This window comes from Anolis carolinensis, unplaced genomic scaffold (assembly GCF_035594765.1).
Source record: "Anolis carolinensis isolate JA03-04 unplaced genomic scaffold, rAnoCar3.1.pri scaffold_11, whole genome shotgun sequence".
Lineage (NCBI taxonomy): Eukaryota > Metazoa > Chordata > Lepidosauria > Squamata > Dactyloidae > Anolis > Anolis carolinensis.
Genome location: NW_026943822.1, coordinates 4,256,912 through 4,275,995, shown reverse-complemented (window position 1 = coordinate 4,275,995; position 19,084 = coordinate 4,256,912). Strand labels below are relative to the sequence as shown.

General features: G+C 41.3%; 1 long non-coding RNA gene across 1 annotated transcript; it reads left to right on the top strand.

Moving 5' to 3' along the window:
• The first annotated feature begins 1,066 nt into the window (after positions 1-1,066).
• Positions 1,067-18,069, top strand: LOC134293962 (uncharacterized). The gene is made up of 3 exons (XR_010000927.1): positions 1,067-1,392; positions 17,481-17,550; positions 17,886-18,069. It is a non-coding gene; the product is annotated as an uncharacterized LOC134293962 (long non-coding RNA).
• Positions 18,070-19,084: the final 1,015 nt, after the last annotated feature.

The window sequence follows — 19,084 nt, the reverse complement described above, 5'->3', positions numbered from 1 at the left end:
ACCTACTGAACATATTGCAGGTATTTCTGGGAAGGGGCCTTGATTTTGGGAGTTGTAGTTCACCTCCATCCAAAGACCACTGAACCCAACCAATGATAAATCTAGACCAAACTTGGCACACAGACTGAATATTGCCTGCTGTGGATACTGATAGATATTTCGGGGCAATTGTCCCAGGAATCTGGAAGTTGCAGTAGTTCACCCCCATCCAGAGAGTACTGCACCACACCTGGTACACACGCCCAAAATGGCCAACTTATAATACTGGGCAGGGTTTGGGGAGGATTCAGCCACAATTCTGGGAATTGTAGTTCACCCACTCCAAACAGAATACATAACATTAAAAGACAAATAATACCATTCTCAAATGACCTGGGCACTGCCGGGTCCCCAAGCTAGTAAAAAATAAAATACAGTAGAGTCTCACTTATCCAACATAAACAGGCCAGCAGAATGTTGGATAAGCGAATATGTTGGATAATAAGGAGAGATTAAGGAGAAGCCTATTATACATCAAATTAGGTTATGATTTTACAAATGAAGCACCAAAACATCATGTTAGACAACAAATTTGGCAGAAAAAGTAGTTCAATACGCAGTAATGCTATGTAGTAATTACTGTATTTATGAATTTAGCACCAAAATATCACGATATATTGAAAACATTGACTACAAAAATGCGTTGGATAATCCGGAACGTTGGATAAGCGAGTGTTGGATAAGTGAGACTCTACTGTAAATAAAAAATCTAAATAGAGTCTAAGTATGTAATATGTGTCACTTTGTACACCAGTCGAGCACATGCAGGATTTTTTTTTCATGTCAGGAGCGACTTGGGAAACTGCAAGTCGCTTCTGGTGTGAGAGAATTGTCCATCTGCAAGGACGTTGCCCAGGGGACGCCCAGATGTTTGATGTTTTACCATCCGATGGAAGGCTTCTCTCATGTCCTCGCACAGGAAGCTGGAGCTGACAGAGGAACCTCACCCGCTCTCCTTGGATTCGAACTGTCAACCTGTTGGTCAGCAGTCCTGCAGCACAACTGGTTTAACCCATTGCGCCAATGGAGGATGAGAGATGGGACTGGCATACGTGATAATGGTAATATCTGACTGTTCCATGGATTTGGGAGGATGTTCCTGAAGCACCACTGCCAACAACCAATTGTTGCCCTTGGCAACTAGAGAAAAGACAAAAGCAAGAAGAAGCTACCTGAACAGCAGGAAGAGGATCACAGCTTGGATAAGAGAGACACAATCTGTCATTTAACTGTGGGAAACGACATATTGTTCACAGACAGAACCGCTCCTTTGGGAGAACTGACCAGAAAAATGAATTCCTAGAAAAGGATGAAAGAAGAGAGGAGAACGGCTCCATTTCGTATACAGAGCAGGTACTTTTCTTTTGAAGAACAATTCTGTTCTGAAATTATTTCCTCTCATTCCCACAAGAACGTTTGATGTAACATTATTCGTAGTCATCTCCTGCAATATTAAAATCACTCAGGAAAAAAATTCCAGAGGCTGTCTGTGCGGCATATTCATGCCTGTTTTCCGATTAATTTTCTTTCTTTTTTAAAATTTATTTTAAATAAATTTATTTACAGTAGAGTCTCACTTATCCAAGCTAAACAGGCCGGCAGAAGCTTGGATAAGCGAATATCTTGGATAATAAGGAGGGATTAAGGAAAAGCCTATTAAACATCAAATTAGGTTATGATTTTACAAATTAAACATCAAAACTTCATGTTATACAACAAATTTGACAGAAAAAGTAGTTCAATATGCAGTAATGTTATGTTGTAATTACTGTATTTACGAATTTAGCACCAAAATATCATGATATATTGAAAACATTGACTACAAAAATGGCTTGGATAATCCAGAGGCTTGGATAAGCGAGGCTTGGATTAGTGAGACTATACTGTACATACATACAAGATGTGGTGAGGTTGGTCATTAATTTCTCCTCATTTGTGTCCCGGAATCTATATATATAAAAAGGTAATGAAATTTCGGCCTAGGACAAAACAACAAAACTACACATCCCAGAAACACTAAACTTGGCAGCACAACCCCTCATCCATGCCTCTACGTTCATACAACAAAAAGAAAAGAAAAATAAAGTCCCAATTAGAGGGAGAGGAATAATTGTGTTTTATCCAATTGCTGCCAGTTGCAAGGCTAAGCTCCGCCCACTTGGTCTCCTAGCAACCCACTCAGTCCAGGGGACAGGCAGAGTTAGGCCTAACTTAGGCTTCTTCCACACTGCCTATAAAATACAGATTATCAGATTTTAACTGGATTACAGTATATGGCAGTGTAGACTCAAGGCCCTTCCACACAGCTATATAACCCATTTATAATCTTATATTATCTGCTTTGCACTGGATTATCTTGACTCCACACTGCCATACAATCCACTTCAGTGTACATTTTATATAATCCAGTTCTAAGCAGATAATATAAGATTATAAATATAATATGTAATAATTACTGTGATATAATAATACAGAGCAATATAATCTCTAAAATCAGGACAGTAAATAAAAACAACACTCTGAAAGCATAAGCCACAGCAACGCGTGGCCGGGCAAAGCTAGTTCTTTATAAATTCCTAAATTTATATATATTAGCATTATATATTACTATCTGGTACTATACTATACATTTAATATATAATTAATATTATTATACCATATTATTATATTGTATTATTATTATTAGCCGCCCTGAGTCCCCTATTGAGTGAGAAGGGCGGGGTAGAAATACTGTAATAAATAAATAAATATTGTATTGTATTACATTATAATTTTATTATCAATATTATATGTATACACAATATATCATATTATAAATATTCCTATATTTCAGGGAGTTTTTTTTTTAATTTAGTGTCGAATATTTTTTGAGTTGTTTCATGAATCACGGTCCAATATTCCTTAGCTTTTTTACATTTCCACCAAATATGTTGGTATGTGCCTTCTTTTTCTCCACATTTCCAACATTTGGTGTTCATACTTTTATTAATCATGCCTAATTTTTTGGGGGTGATATGCCACCTGTAAAACATTTTCATCCAATTTTCTTTTAATGGGTAGGCATATGTGAATTTGAGTTTCCTGCCCCAGCAGGCTTCCCATTCCTCCATTTGTATCGATCTTCCTAAATCTTTGGACCATTTCATCATATTATTTTTAACCAGTTCCATTTCTGTATTCCATTCAAGTAAAATTGTATAGATCTTTGAAATTAGTCTTCCTTCTGAAAATAGAATTTTATCCCATAGATTATTTTTCTCCATAAAACCCTTTGTCTTATCTTTCCTGTTATATGACCATCATCCCACGTTCTTTGCTAATTAACTTAATAATAATAATAATAATAATAATAATAATGATAATAATAATAATAATAAAACAAGTACTTTTTATTCTTACAAGTAAAACAAGCAGTCAAAGAAGAAAAACATGCCTTGGCAGAATATGTCAAGCAAAGTGAAGAACCTGCTTTGATTGAAGTCAAAAATCAGAAACTCCTCAAAGCACAGCAGACAAAAAACCAGTACAAGAAAACCGCACTACAAACTAGAGCTGACAGCTGGCACAACAAAACATTGCATGGAAAGTTCCTTGACAAAATTGAAGGAAAAGCTGATAATGAGAAGACCTGTCTCTGGCTCACGAATGGGACCCTGAAGAAGGAGACAGAAGGCCTGATCCTTGCAGCCCAGGAGCAAGCCATCAGAACAAAGGCAATTCAGGCCAAGATCGAAAAATCAGCTGATGACCCAAAATGCAGACTGTGCAAGGAAACCGACGAACCATGGATCATATCCTCAGCTGCTGTAAGAAAATTGCACAGACAGACTACAAACAGAGGCACAACTGTGTGGCCCAAATGATCCATTGGAACTTATGCCTCAAGTACCACCTCCCAGCAGCAAAGAACTGGTGGGATCACAAACCTGCAAAAGTATTGGAAAATGAGCACGCAAAGATACTGTGGGACTTCCGAATCCAGACTGACAAAGTTCTGGAACACAACACACCAGACATCACAGTTGTGGAAAAGAAAAAGGTTTGGATCATTGATGTTGCCATCCCAGGTGACAGTCGCATTGACGAAAAACAACAGAAAAAACTCAGCCGCTATCAGGACCTCAAAGACTCTGGCAGAAACCAGTGCAGGTGGTCCCGGTGGTGATGGGCACACTGGGTTCCATGCCAAAAGATCTCAGCCGGCATTTGGAAACAATAGACATTGACGAAATTACGATCTGCCAACTGCAAAAGGCCACCCTGCTGGGATCTGCGCGCATCATCCGAAAATACATCACACAGTCCTAGACACTTGGGAAGTGTTTGACTTGTGATTTTGTGATACGAAATCCAGCATATCTATCTTGTTTGCTGTGTCATAATAAAATAATAACTTTATTTATACCCCGCCACGCCTGGTTGGAGGTGCCTCGATGGCGCCCCCTAGAGGATGGCGCCTTCAGCAACTGCCTACTTCGCCTAATGGTTGAACCGCCCCTGCTAAGATGTTCCCAAGAATGCAGTCTATTATAGCAGCCTAGCTCCACCCCAGCTTGATTTCTGTGTCATTGAAATAATGAGATGGAAATCTAGGAACAGAATTTTATATTATAGGAGTTATTTGGATTCAGAACACCTTGGTGCCATTTTCGGCAATGTCTGAGCGTGAGATATGTAGACTGTAGATAATCAGAACTCTTCAGCCCTCAGGGCTGCTAATCCAGCCCCATTCAACTCACTTTTTGAAATAAAAAAGGAAGAAAGAACAAATCAATCATAGTAGCATTACAGAGCAAACCTTTGATTGTCTTCTTGTTCAGGAATAAAGATGTGTTTTGGGGGGAAGTGCGGGAGAGAGAATAGGGAAAGATGTTTTGAACACAAAGAGATTCTCCCAAGTCAAGAGAAGTGCTACTGCTTGAGTTGATTTATTGATTGCAAAGGTTGCTGTCTTCTGGGTTGGGTTGCCTATTGTTTTTCCAGAATTGCCAACTCAATTTTTTAGATTGTAATGTAAAGAGCCCCAGTGCAAACCAGAAAATTTGGAAAATTCACATATTCCAAAGTGGTCATGATTACCCACACAGTTAAGAAAGATAGAACATAAGATGCTAGAATTAATGGCTCCTCTGGCATGTATACAAGGATGCGTCAAAACCTCTCAGAAGAAAGAGAGGGAGAAACAAAAGCAACACAATCTAAACTTCATTCACAATCTATACTTCACTTAGAGCACTTTGATCAGCCCATCCTTATGTTTTATTGCTGCGTTTTAACTTTGTCTTATTAATGCTTTGATTTTAATCGTATGTTTTAATTTTTCATTCATGCGTTTTCGGTATTTGATGTTTTATCTCAGCGGCTTTCGATACCATCGACCATGGTATCCTTCTGGGACGGCTCTCCGGGATGGGCCTTGGGGGCATGGCTCTGTCGTGGCTTCAGTCCTTCCTGGAGGGCCGTTCCCAGTTGGTGAAGCTGGGGGACACCTGCTCAGACCCCTGGCCTTTGACCTGTGGGGTCCCGCAAGGTTCCATTCTGTCCCCCATGCTTTTTAACATCTACATGAAACCGCTGGGAGAGGTCATCCGGAGTTTTGGAGTTCGGTGCCATCTCTACGCAGATGACACTCAACTCTACTACTCCTTTCCACCGAACTCCAAGGAAGCCCCCCAGATACTGAACCAGTGCTTGGCAGCTGTGATGGGCTGGATGAGGGCGAATAAGCTGAAGCTTAATCCCGACAAGACAGAGGTCCTCCAGGTCAGTCGTATGTCCGATCGGGGTATTGGGTGGCTACCTGTGCTTGACGGGGTCGCACTCCCCCTGAAGGCGCAGGTCCGCAGTTTGGGGGTCCTCCTGGACTCAGCACTGACGCTTGATGCTCAGGTGTCGGCCATGGCCAGGAGGGCCTTTGCACAATTAAAACTTGTGCGCCAACTGCGACCTTACCTCGTGAAGTCTGATCTGACCACGGTGGTCCATGCCTTAGTTACCTCTAGACTGGACTATTGCAATGCACTCTACGTGGGGCTGCCCTTGAAGACGGCCCGGAAACTCCAACTAGTTCAACGTTCGGCAGCCTTGGAGCAAATTATAGGGAGCGGTCAACCCTCCTGCTTAAGGAGCTCCACTGGCTGCCGTTCACCTTCCGGACCCAATTCAAGGTGCACGTGATCACCTACAAAGCCCTGAACGGTTTGGGACCCTCCTACCTTAGGGATCGCCTCTCCCCCTACGAACCTGCACGATCTCTTCGTTCGTCGGGGGAGGCCCTCCTCTCGCTCCCACCTCCGTCACAAGCACGGTTGGTGGGGACGAGAGAGAGGGCCTTCTCCGTGGTGGCCCCCCGGCTCTGGAACTCGCTCCCCAGGGAAATCAGGCAAGCCCCCACCCTGGTAGCATTCAGAAAGAGCTTGAAAACCTGGCTCTTTACTCAAGCCTTTAGATAAAGATTGCTCATCCAGAAGCAATCTGAATCTGTGACCATTCTTGTACCGGTTTGCACCTTTTACCTTTGTCAACTCGATATAGACACAGGGTCTATTCCCATCCCAATTTGCACTTCCAGAATTTGCAGCACTTTATCAGTCACCTTGTGTTTACAATATTTATATGGTGCACTTTACCCAGTCTACTTTTACAATCTCTCAGTTTTAATCCATGTTTTTATTAGTTCTTGTTTTTTATTGGCTAATGTTTTATTTTTATTTTTTTATTTTTTTATTGTGCAAGTTGTTGTCTATTGCTGTGTTTTATACTGCTACTGTTTTTATTCGGGCTTGGCCCCATGTAAGCCGCCCTGAGTCCCCTTCGGGGAGATAGAGGCGGGGTATAAAAATAAAGTTATTATTATTATTATTATTATTATTATTATTATTATTATTATTTATGTATGTATACGTGTTTTGCATTTGTAAGCCGCCCTGAGTCCCTGCGGGGAGATAGAGGCGGGGTACAAGAATAAAATTATTATTATTATTTTATGACACAGCAAACAAGATAGATATGCTGGATTTCATATCACAAAATCACAAGTCGAACACTTCCCAAGTGTCTAGGACTGTGTGATGTATTTTCGGATGATGCGTGCAGATCCCAGTTGGGTGGCCTTTTGCAGTTGGCAGATCGTAATTTTGTCAACGTCTATTGTTTCCAAATGCCGGCTGAGATCTTTTGGCATGGAACCCAGTGTGCCCATCATCACCGGGACCACCTGTACTGGTTTCTGCCAGAGTCTTTGAAGTTCAATCTTGAGGTCTTGATAGCGGCTGAGTTTTTCCTGTTGTTTTTCATCAATGTGACTGTCACTTGGGATGGCAACATCAATGATCCAAACCTTGTTCTTTTCCACAACTGTGATGTCTGGTGTGTTGTGTTCCAGAACTTTATCAGTCTGGGTTCAGAAGTCCCACAGTATCTTTGCGTGCTCATTTTCCAATACTTTTGCAGGTTTGTGATCCCACCAGTTCTTTATTGCTGGGAGGTGGTACTTGAGGCATACGTTCCAATGAATCATTTGGGCACATAGTTGTGCCTCTGTTTGTAGTCTGTCTGTGCGATTTTCTTACAGCAGCTGAGGATATGATCAATGGTTTCATCAGCTTCCTTGCAGAGTCTGTAACTACCGGCAGGTCCAACCAAGCCAGAGAGGCCTCAGCTGAGGAGCAGAACTAAGAGCATGTAACCCATTAGCATTATGGAGAATCAAACCAAAACGAAGTCTATACTGGCTCGGTCGTCGCCCAGGATAAAAAGGGCCGCAATGGATGCTGCTGATTCTGGACATCCATCAACAAGTGGGCTACAGAATCAAAATGCAAATGGACAGTCACAGAAGCGGCAGAAATATACAATGCCAGAAAACTGCATTATTATTATTATTATTATTATTATTATTATTATTATTATTAGTGTTATTTCACTCTATTATTATTAAAAGGATACATAAGCACATTTACATTAAAGAAGATGAAAATAATACAGGGAATGCTGTGGATGTAGCGTACCTGGATTTCAGTACGGCCTTCGACAAAGTCCCCCACGACCTTCTGGCAAACAAACTAGTAAAATGTGGGCTAGACAAAAGTACGGTTAGGTGGATCTGTAATTGGCTAAGCGAACGAACCCAAAGGGTGATTCTCACCAATGCGTCGTCTTCATCTTGGAAAGAAGTCACGAGTGGAGTGCCACAAGCAGGGCTCCGTCCTGGGCCCGGTTCTGTTCAACATCTTCATTAACGACTTAGACGAAGGGTTAGAAGGCACGATCATCAAGTTTGCAGACGACACCAAACTGGGAGGGAGAGCCAACACTCCAGAAGACAGGAGCAGAATCCAAAACGATCTTGACAGACTAGAGAGATGGGCCGAAACTAACAAAATGAAGTTCAACAGGGACAAATGAAAGATACGTTCTGCTTTTTTGTTCTGTATTGTGTAGTGTTATTGTTGCATTGTTTAATTGCATTCTGATATGTTGTTTTTATATTTTGTCTATTGTATTGTCTTGGGCATGGCCCCATGTGAGCCGCCCCGAGTCCCCGTTGGGGAGATGGTGGCGGGGTATAAATAAAGTTTTATTATTATTATTATTATTATTATTACTTCACTTCGGCAGAAAAAAATGGAAATCAAAGATACAGAATGGGGGACGAGGCCTGGCTTGACAGCAGTACATGTGAAAAAGACCTTGGAGTCCTCGTGGGGAACAAGTTAAACATGAGCCAACAATGTGATGCAGCGGCGAAAAAAGCCAATGGGATTCTGTCCTGCATCAATAGGGGAATAGCGTCTAGATCCAGGGAAGTCCTGTTCCCCTCTATTCTGCCTTGGTCAGACCACACCTGGAATCACACTGTGTCCAATTCTGGGCACCGCAGTTGAAGGGAGATGTTGACAAGCTGGAAAGCGTCCAGAGGAGGGCGACTAAAATGATTAAGGGTCTGGAGAACAAGCCCTATGAGGAGCGGCTTAAAGAGCTGGGCATGTTTAGCCTGCAGAAGAGAAGGCTGAGAGGAGACATGATAGCTATGTACAAATACGTGAAGGGAAGTCATAGGGAGGAGGGAGCAAGCTTGTTTTCTGCTGCCCTGGAGACTAGGACGCAAGGGAACAAGGGCTTCCAACTACAGGGAAGGAGATTCCACCTGAACATCAGGAAGAACTTCCTCACTGTGAGAAGGGCTGTTCGACAGTGGAACTCTCTCCCCCGGGCTGTGGTGGAGGCTCCTTCCTTGGAGGCTTTTAAGCAGAGGCTGGATGGCCACATGTCGGGGGTGCTTTAAATGTGATTTTTCTGCTTCTTGGCAGAATAGGGTTTGTCTGGATGACCCGTGAGGTCTCTTCCAACTCTGTGGTCTCAAAGCGCGTGTCCCATGGACCTTTGCAATTAATTGTCCTGCTTTAAATGATTCAAACCCATTTTTTTGGTCTTCTGCTTCTTCATCTTGTCAGGAGATAATACTTCTGAAACATGGCCATACAGCCTGGAAAACACACATAAACCCTGTGATTCTGGCCATGAAAGCCTTCGGCATTGTAACAATGAGGAAGTACTAGCATCAAAAAGGACTTGGTGTCACAGTGGATGATGAAGCGGCAGCTCCCCCTGCCATATAATCCAATTCAAAGCAGATAATGTGGATTTTATATGGCAGCATAGACAGGGACAAAGGGCCGGACTGTGGCGCAGGCTGGTTAGTAGACAGCTCCAATAAAACACTACAGACCAAGAGGCCATGAGTTTGAAGCCAGCCCACGTCGGATTGAGTGCCTGACCATTAAAATAGCCCTCCTCGTTGTTGACCTAAGCAACCTGAAAGATAGGTGCATCTATCAAGTAGGAAATTTAGGTACCGCTTTATGCGGGGAGGCTAATTTAACTAATTTACAACATAATAAAAATCGTCCAGCAGCGTGTGGAAAGGAATGAGGAAGTACTCCATCAAGGACTCAGTGTCACAGTGGATGATGAAGCAGCAGCTCCCCCTGTGGCCAGAATCGAGCATACCTTCGTGAAGCCGGAAGCTGGAAAATGTTAAATTGCCTCTATTGTCCGTCTGTCTGTTGTATATCTAATAATGGCATTGAATGTTTGCCATGTATATGTAATTGTATATGCATTGTAATCTGTCCTGAGTCCCCTTCGGAGTGAGAAAGAAGGGCGGAATATAAATACTGTAAATAAATAAATAAATATCCAAACTTCTCCATGGAAGAATGGGGAATGGTTCATAGTGTTGGAGAAGAAGTAAAATTCAGCAGCACTTGGAAGGAAGGCACCTTTGAGGCTCACCCCTGCTATGCAGAGGCCTCTGCTGTCACACAAAAAAGCATGAAAAAAGAATCCTGTATGAGATGTTCCAGGGAAAACAGATACCAGATCAAAAGGCTATGCTTAAAGACTGTACATATGCCTGCTTCAGGGGGTTTCAAATATTTATACTTCGCTACATTTTTAATCTTTAAGAGTTCTAGGAATGCTGTGCTTGGAATCCGAGAGCAACACAGCCATCCTCTGATAAGGATCTGGGTCTAGGAAAATAGCAGCGGTAGTGGCTGGGGAGGTATCAGGGATGGAACAGAAGTATCTATTTTGCACCTGTTAAAAAGCCATTGCAAATGAAATTTTTGTTGGGAATCACCCTGGACTACTCAAGTCTAGATGTAGTTAGATAGATGATAGAGTTAGATTGAGGGAATCCTTTCCCTGTTTCCAAAGCATGCCTAGATAGGCTTTACTGTGTTTCACTCTATCCTGTGTACGTCACATCCCTTACTTTGAAGTTAGTAGAAATGTAAATCTCCAGGGACACTAACTTCTCATTGGTCAGAATGTCTTTTATGGCCCCAATAAACTGGACCATGAGGTTGGAACCATTTTGGTTCTCTCTTCTCCCTTTGTTCTTCAAGCTAACAACACGTCTCGCCATCTCTCCTGGCAAGATGTAACTATTTAGATCAGGGGTCCCCAAACTAAGGCCCGGGGGCCGGATGCGGCCCTTCAAGGTCATTTACCTGGCCCCCGCCCTCCGTTTTATAATATAATATTTTATATCAGTTTTAAAAATATAATACATTGTATATACATACAATATTGATGATAATCATATGTTATACAATATAATACTAGTAGTAATACCATATAATAATATTAATTATATGTTATATATTACATATTATATAATAGTATAGTGGTATAGTTCAATATAGTAATATATAATGCGGATACAGTACAGTCTCATTTATCTAAGCCTCGCTTATCCAAGCCTCTGGATAATCCAAGCCATTTTTGTAGTCAATGTTTTCAATATATCGAGATATTTTGGTGCTAAATTTGTAAATACAGTAATTACAACATAACATTACTGCATATTGAACTACTTTTTCTGTCAAATTTGTTGTATAACATGAAGTTTTGGTGCTTAATTTGTAAAATCATAACCTAATTTGATGTTTAATAGGCTTTTCCTTAATCCCTCCTTATTATCCAAGATACTCACTTATCCAAGCTTCTGCCGGCCCGTTTAGCTTGGATAAGTGAGACTCTACTGTAATAGTATAGTGGTATAGTTCGATATAGTAATATATAATGCTAATATTGTGTTACACTTTCCATTGAAATTCTAATAGGTTTATGTTGGTTAAAATTGTTTTCATTTTTAAATATTGTATTGTTCTTTCATTGTTGTTGTTGCACTACAAATGTGCAGTATGCATAGGAATTTGTTTGTATTTTTTTTTTTCAAATAATAATTCGGCCCCTCAACAGTCTGAAGGATTGTGGACCGGCCCTCTGCTTAAAAAGTTTGGGGACCCCTGATTTAGATGTTTGTTATTTTTCCTTTCTTATTTTTCCTTAGAAACCAGTCTAGAGTAGACTAGACAGCTCCCAAGCCTTTCTATCTACAATTGAGTTCTTTTTACCTGAATAAATACTTTTTGAACTTTTATTGAGACTCTGCAGTCCATTGCCATCCTAAATAGACAAAGGCTTCTCTTGCTCACCCTGTGTAAGTAACTGTTGCATTTGAAAGCTTTTGCTTTTGCTACTCTGCTGCATTTTGGTGGAATCTCCCCCAGATAGGGTTAAATTGAGTCTAACCGCTCAGAGATTACCACAACAGCTTTGAAATCTGAAGTTTGTCTCAAAATAACAAGAATTTTATATTGTTTTACTTTTCAATGTACCTGTATAGTCATGGACGGGCATCTCTCTTGAAATATGCTGAATTTCTGTTCTCATGTCAAATTCTTCCTCTTCCCTATCTCATAGCTCCATGTCACATTTCAGAGATTGATTTAAATCAATAAGTCTTTGTAAAAATGCAAAACAAAGCACGGGTTATTGTCAAAATATGCTGTAGTGCAGTGGTTCCCAAACTTATTTGGCCCACCACCCCCTTTCCAGAAAAAATATTACTCAGCGCCCCGTGAGTAATAGGGGCGTGGCTTAGAGGGATGGGCGTGGCTCCTGTTCAAGAGGGCAGGGCTGAGGCTCTCCCCTAGTCCAAGATGCAGGGCTGGGAGGGGGAGGTGGGCGGGGCCACAAATGGGAGGCCAGGACTGGGATGGGCGGAGTTATGAGCTCTGAGGCAGGGCTGAGCTTCCGTCCCTGTCCTGCGGTGCCTGCTAGGACACAGGGGGCGGGGCTAGAGGAGGGGGCGGGGCCTCTTCCCAAGTGCCTGACAGGGCCGAACCTCTAAAACCTGCCCCCGTGTTCTAACAAGCGCCTCAGGGGAGGTATACAGAGGCTCAGCCCTGTCTTGCGCTCTTGGGAAGAGGCCCTGCCCCCACCCCTAGCCCCGCCCTTTAGTCCTAAAAGTCCTCTCAAGAGAAGTATAGAGGCTCAGCCCTGTCTTGGGCTCTTGGAAGGAGGCCCCGCCCCCTTCCCTAGCTCCACCCTCTATGTCCCAACAAGAGCCTCAGGAAAGGTATAGATTCTCAGCCCTGTCTCAGGCTCTTGGGAAGAAGCCACGCCCACTCCTCTAGCTCCGCCCCTGTGTCCTAACGGGCAGCTCAGGTGCTCAGCCCTGTCTCAGGCTCTTGGGAAGAGGCCCCGCCTTGTTCCCTAGCTCCGCCCTCTGTGTCCCAACAAGTGCCTCAGGAGAGGTATAGAGGCTCAGCCCTGTCTCTTGGAAGGAGGCCCCACCCCCTTCCCTAGCCCCGCCCTCTGTGTCCCAACAAACGCCTCAGGAGAAGTATGGACTCTCAGCCCTGTCTCCGGCTCGTGGGAAGAGGCCCGCCCCTACCCCAGCCCCGCCCTTTAGTCCTAAAAGGCCTCTCAGGAGAAGTATAGAGGCTCATCCCTGTCTTGGGCTCTCACCCCCCCTTCCCTAGCTCCGCCCTCTGTATCCCAATAAGCACCTCAGGAGAAGTAAAGATTCTCAGCCCTGTCTCGGGCTCTTGGAAAGAAGCCACGCCCACTCCTCTAGCTCCGCCCCCTGTGTCCTAACAGGCACCTTAGATGCTCAGCCATGTCTCTGGTACTTAGGAAGAGGCCCCGCCCCTCCCCTGGCCCCGCCCCCATGTCCTAATAGATGCCATCACCACCCCCTGGATCACTGCAGCACCCACCAGGGGGCGGTAGTGCTCACTTTGGGAATCACTGATCTAAGTCATTATTATTATTATTATTAATAATAATAATAATAATAATAATAATAATAATAATAATAATAATAATTTTATTTTTATACCCTGCCCCATCTCTCCGAAGGGACTCGGGGCGGATTACAAGGGACCAAGTCCGGACATCAGACAATATAAAAACAAAACAATAAAACAAGTCAATCAACAATAAAAACAGGTCATAAAAGATCACATACAATAAATATAATCTAATTTATTAAAATCTTAATAAAGATGTTGAGCAGAACCGGGCCCAGGATGGAACCCTGCTTCTGGCACTCCACTTGTCACTTCTTTCCAGGATGAAGAGGAAGCCTTGGTGAGAATCACCCTCTGATTTTAACGATTGTTTTTACTGTAATTCATGTTTTTATTGGATAACTGTTTTATTGCTTTGTTTTGATATTTGATTGTTTTATCGGGCAAGGCCCCATGTAAGCCGGGGAGATGGGGCGGGGTATAAAAATAAAGTTATTATTATTATTATTATTATTATTATTATTATTATTATTATTAACCAATTCCAAATCCACCAAACCGTAGTTTTGCCTAGCCCATATTTGACTAGTTTCCTTGCCAGAAGATCATGGGGGACCTTGTCGAAAGTCTTACTGAAATCCATATACGGCTTTCCCTTCATCTACTCAGCTTGTAACTACTGAAAAAAGATATTAGATTAGTCTGGCATGACTTGTTTTTGATAAATCCATCAAAATTGGTCTTGAGCCACCATCGTATTGGTCCTGAATTAAAATTTGTCATTTTTGATGGATTAAAATATCTCTCTCAACAAGGGGCGATATTTCTCAGGAATGTTTTCACACCTCCTTAACTTCATCCGCCTTCTGTCTATATGGGAATGTGAAGATATCCTTCACTCTTCTACCTAATCTATACATCAATTCTTCTTCTTTCCAGCTGATTACGATGCGAAGTGAATTAAAATTTAAAGAAAGCACTAGGGAGTCATTTGAAGACAATATGAACTTTGCAAAATTGACTTTGACAATGTGCAGCTTAAGTCTTATATACCTTAAAAGGCTTTCGATTAATGTGTGTGTGGTGCCCAGAAGGAGATGCACACATTAGCTTAATGCTTGCAACCACCTAGGACCTTCTGCTCATTATTATTTCAGCAAATGTCAGCATCTATTAGATGTGATCGGGGACATTTTTGTCCTATTTTTTATGCTTCTCTGTGACTGTATCCCTTTTCCAAAGCAATAGGTAAATCAGAAGCAGGACCTTTAAAAAAAATCTAACCTTTAATTTCTTTCCCTATACAGGTGTAATTATTAGGCATGTCCGATCGATGAAAAAAATGTTTCAATTCTCGTTTCTAAAGTAGGGGGCACTGGTGCTTCGATATCAAAAGTATTTCCGATTTTTTCACCCAAAAATTTTGGATAAATCCGAAAATTCGTAATGATTCTAAATGTTTCTAAAATAGCGGACGCGCATGCGCAATCGCCAAAAAAAAAAAAAAAGGAACCGGGGGGGGGGGGGGACTTTTACAGGGCTCTCCCGCCCTCATTTCTTGAGCTATCCTCATCAACCCTAGCCCCCACCTTTGCGTCCATCGTGGAAGCTTCTGATTGGCCGGGGAGCGGCAGCCATGTTAGGCTGCGCTAAGCTCCCATTCTAGGTAGGTTGCAGAAACAAAAAAAACTTTTTAAAATATTTTTAAAACTATATTATAAAAATTGGGGGAAACATTAAGAGACAATTAGAAAATGGGCCAACAATGGTTCGAATTACATTGCTGGTTGCGCTGTGAGACAATGTCTCAGAATGCGTATCAAAAAGCGAGAACAATCCAAAATAATTCCGATATATGATTCAAAACGATTTTTTGGTCATATCTAGTAATTATAACTCCTTTTGGGATGTATATTACAATATGGTTGCATCTTTGAAACATTTTTATATTTATCTGCCTGAGTATATCGGCAACTGAGGATTTTTGCAATTCAATTTGTAATGTAACCTACTGAAGCGAGAGAGAAATCAGAGTACCATCGAGTCGGAAGGAACTAGGCCAGGAACTTGTCCCTGTGGCCTGGATGGGATATTTTGCTTGAAAGCAACAGATTCAATACATGTCAGGCAATCAAGATGGCAAATTGAAAAGAAACAGATGGTATTATGTAAATTCCTGCAAGTTACTAGTCATGTTTTGCCTTAGGGGAGAAACATTGTAGTTGCCACAAATATATTTTAGCCATATGCTAGGCACTTTGGGGATTTTCAAAACACCTGGAAGTACTATAAAAGTGGCAGTGGTTAAAATGATAGCTTACCTTGTTGCAAGCTGCCATTTCAAAATGAAAGGTGCTGAAAGGTGTCCACTGAGGAGATCTAAGATTTCTCCTCTTAAAAGAAATAATAAATGAGTAGATAATGGGGCATGGACTCTGGTTGTGGTTCCTTTCGTTCACATTGAAATCAGAGGAATATATGAAGAATTTTCTCTGGATGCTTCAAGACATTTTTCTATGTACAGTAGAGTCTCACTTATCCAACACAAACGGGCCGGCAGAATGTTGGATAAGCGAATATGTTGGATAATAAGGAAGCATTAAGGAAAAGCCTATTAAACATCAAATAAGGTTATGGTTTTACAAATGAAGCACCAAAACATCATGTTAGACAACAAATTTGGCAGAAAAAGTAGTTCTATACACAGTAATGCTAATTACTGTATTTATGAATTTAGCACCAAAATATCACGATATATTGAAAACATTGACTCCAAAAATGTGTTGGATAATCCAGAATGTTGGATAAGTGAGACTCTACTGTATATAAAAGGGTAATGAAATTTCGGCCTAGGACAAAACAACAAAACTAAACATCCAAGAAACACTAAACTTGGCAGCACAACCCGTCACCCATGCCTCTACGTTCATACAACAAAAAGAAAAGAAACATAAAGTCCTAATTTTTATCCAATTGCTGTCAGTTAGAAGGCTAAGCTCCACCCACTTGGTCTCCTAGCAACCCACTCAGCCCAGGGCACAGGCAGAGTTAGGCCTCATTTAGGCCTCTTCCACACTGCCTATAAAATACAAATTATCATATTTGAACTGGATTATATGGCAGTGTAGACTCAAGGCCCTTCCACACAGCTATATAACCCATTTATAATGGACTTAATGTAAGGTAAAACCTTTACCCTTTACCTTAACTACCACCAATTCCTCAATACTTTTATTTCCCATACCACCATCCTTTGCCAATGAAAAGATATATAGTAGAGTCTCACTTATTCAACATAAACGGGCCAGCAGAACGTTGGATAAGCGAATATGTTGGATAATAAGGAGGGATTAAGGAAAAGCCTATTAAACATCAAATTAGGTTATGATTTTACAAATTAAGCACCAAAACATCATGTTATACAACATATTTGACAGAAAAAATAGTTCAATATGCAGTAATGCCATGTAGCAATTACTGTATTTACGAATTTAGCACCAAAATATCACGATGCATTGAAAACATTGACTACAAAAATGCGTTGGATAATCCAGAACGTTGGATAAGCGAGTGTTGGATAAGTGAGACTCTACTGTATTTGTAAGGAAAGATATTTAGATAACACAATACCAACCAATACAAGATGTAAAACAGATTTAAGGTGCCATTGAAAGCCAGCTTTTGTAGTCATTTTTGTATGCCAAGGTGTGACGGGACAATCGATTGTGAAGATCCAGCTTCCCTTAAAGAAAATTATGTTGTATCGTATCCGCAAACTCATGAGTCCGGAAGAATGAAAGGTTATTCATCTGTCTTTCTGTTTGTCTTCAGCAGTTCTGGAATCATCTGCTCTCATGAAAAGAACAGGATCCCCAGGGGACCACGCCAGGATTGACAGCAGGTGAAATACCAGATGGGCAAATGCTGAATAATAAATGAGCCTATATTTTATAATCTGGTTGGAAAAATATTAAATGTTAATCGTGATAACAAAGACTCTGCTCCCTAGCAGGACTCTTTGTCAGTCAAACTTCCTCTGCTAGTATTTTGGTGTTCCGGCTTTCATCGAATCTTGGTCTCAAGAGGATGGAAAAGAATAGGAAAAGGACAGAAAGATAGAGTTTTTCAGCAGGAGGAAATCTTCCGTTTTCTGAAGTTATCTGGTTTTGAAGGATACTGAGAAATGAACATGCTTTCTTTATAGTCTGATTCTGACCAAATTTATTTGCTTTCCAGCTCATCTTACAGATGAAAACATGGTTTTGGACAGGATCCTGCTGGATAGTGTAGCTGCATTACCATCGGAGGCAAAAACAGGAATTGTTGAGACCAAGTCTTGGTCAACTTTTTGTCTAATTCTTCTATTGTATTAAAATAGATTTCCTGTGACAATAAACATTGGCCTCCTCCTCCACCACCACCTCCACCTCCACCTCCTCTTCCTCCTCCACTACTACTAATAGTAGTACTCTTCCTCTTCATTAAGAGTCATTTTTCCTATTTTATTAACTAGCATTGAACTAGTCCTGGTACGCTCTGTTGAATATATATAGCAAATAGTGATGTGCGCGGTATTGGTTTCATCTGTTTCATTCGTCTATTCGTTTAGTATCGTGCCGTTTTTGGACGAAACAAAAGGTGACACGAAAGAGAAAGCTGCACAGTCACCGTGCTTGCTTTCGTTTTTATTTCGTTTCGGGCCGCATAACAATAAGCAGGTATGGACAGAGGACTGCTTTCCCATTACAGCTGGGTATTAATAATAATATTAACATTATTAACAATAGTTATTCTGGGACCCTAAGCTGAGTCTGAGAGAGGTCTGCTTCCCCATAACAGCTGATGTGTTCCAATGGGTGTTAATAATAATAATTACATTAGTAACGATAGTTATTCTGGGACCCTAAGCTGAGTCTGAGAGAGGTCTGCTTCCCCATAACAGCTGATGTGTGCCAATGGGTGTTAATAATAATATTAACATTATTAACGATAGTTATTCTGGGACCCTAAGCTGAGTCTGAGAGAGGTCTGCTTCCCCATAAAAGCTTATGTGTGCCAATGGGTGTTAATAATAATATTAACATTATTAACAATAGTTATTCTGGGACCCTAAGCTGAGTCTGAGAGAGGTCTGCTTCCCCATAAAAGCTTATGTGTGCCAATGGGTGTTAATAATAATATTAACATTATTAACAATAGTTATTCTGGGACCCTAAGCTGAGTCTGAGAGAGGTCTGCTTCCCCATAATAGCTGATGTGTGCCAATGGGTGTTAATAATAATATTAACATTATTAACAATAGTTATTCTGGGACCCTAAGCTGAGTCTCAGAGAGGTCTGCTTCCCCATAATAGCTGATGTGTGCCAATGGGTGTTAATAATAATATTAACATTATTAACAATAGTTATTCTGGGACCCTAAGCTGAGTCTCAGA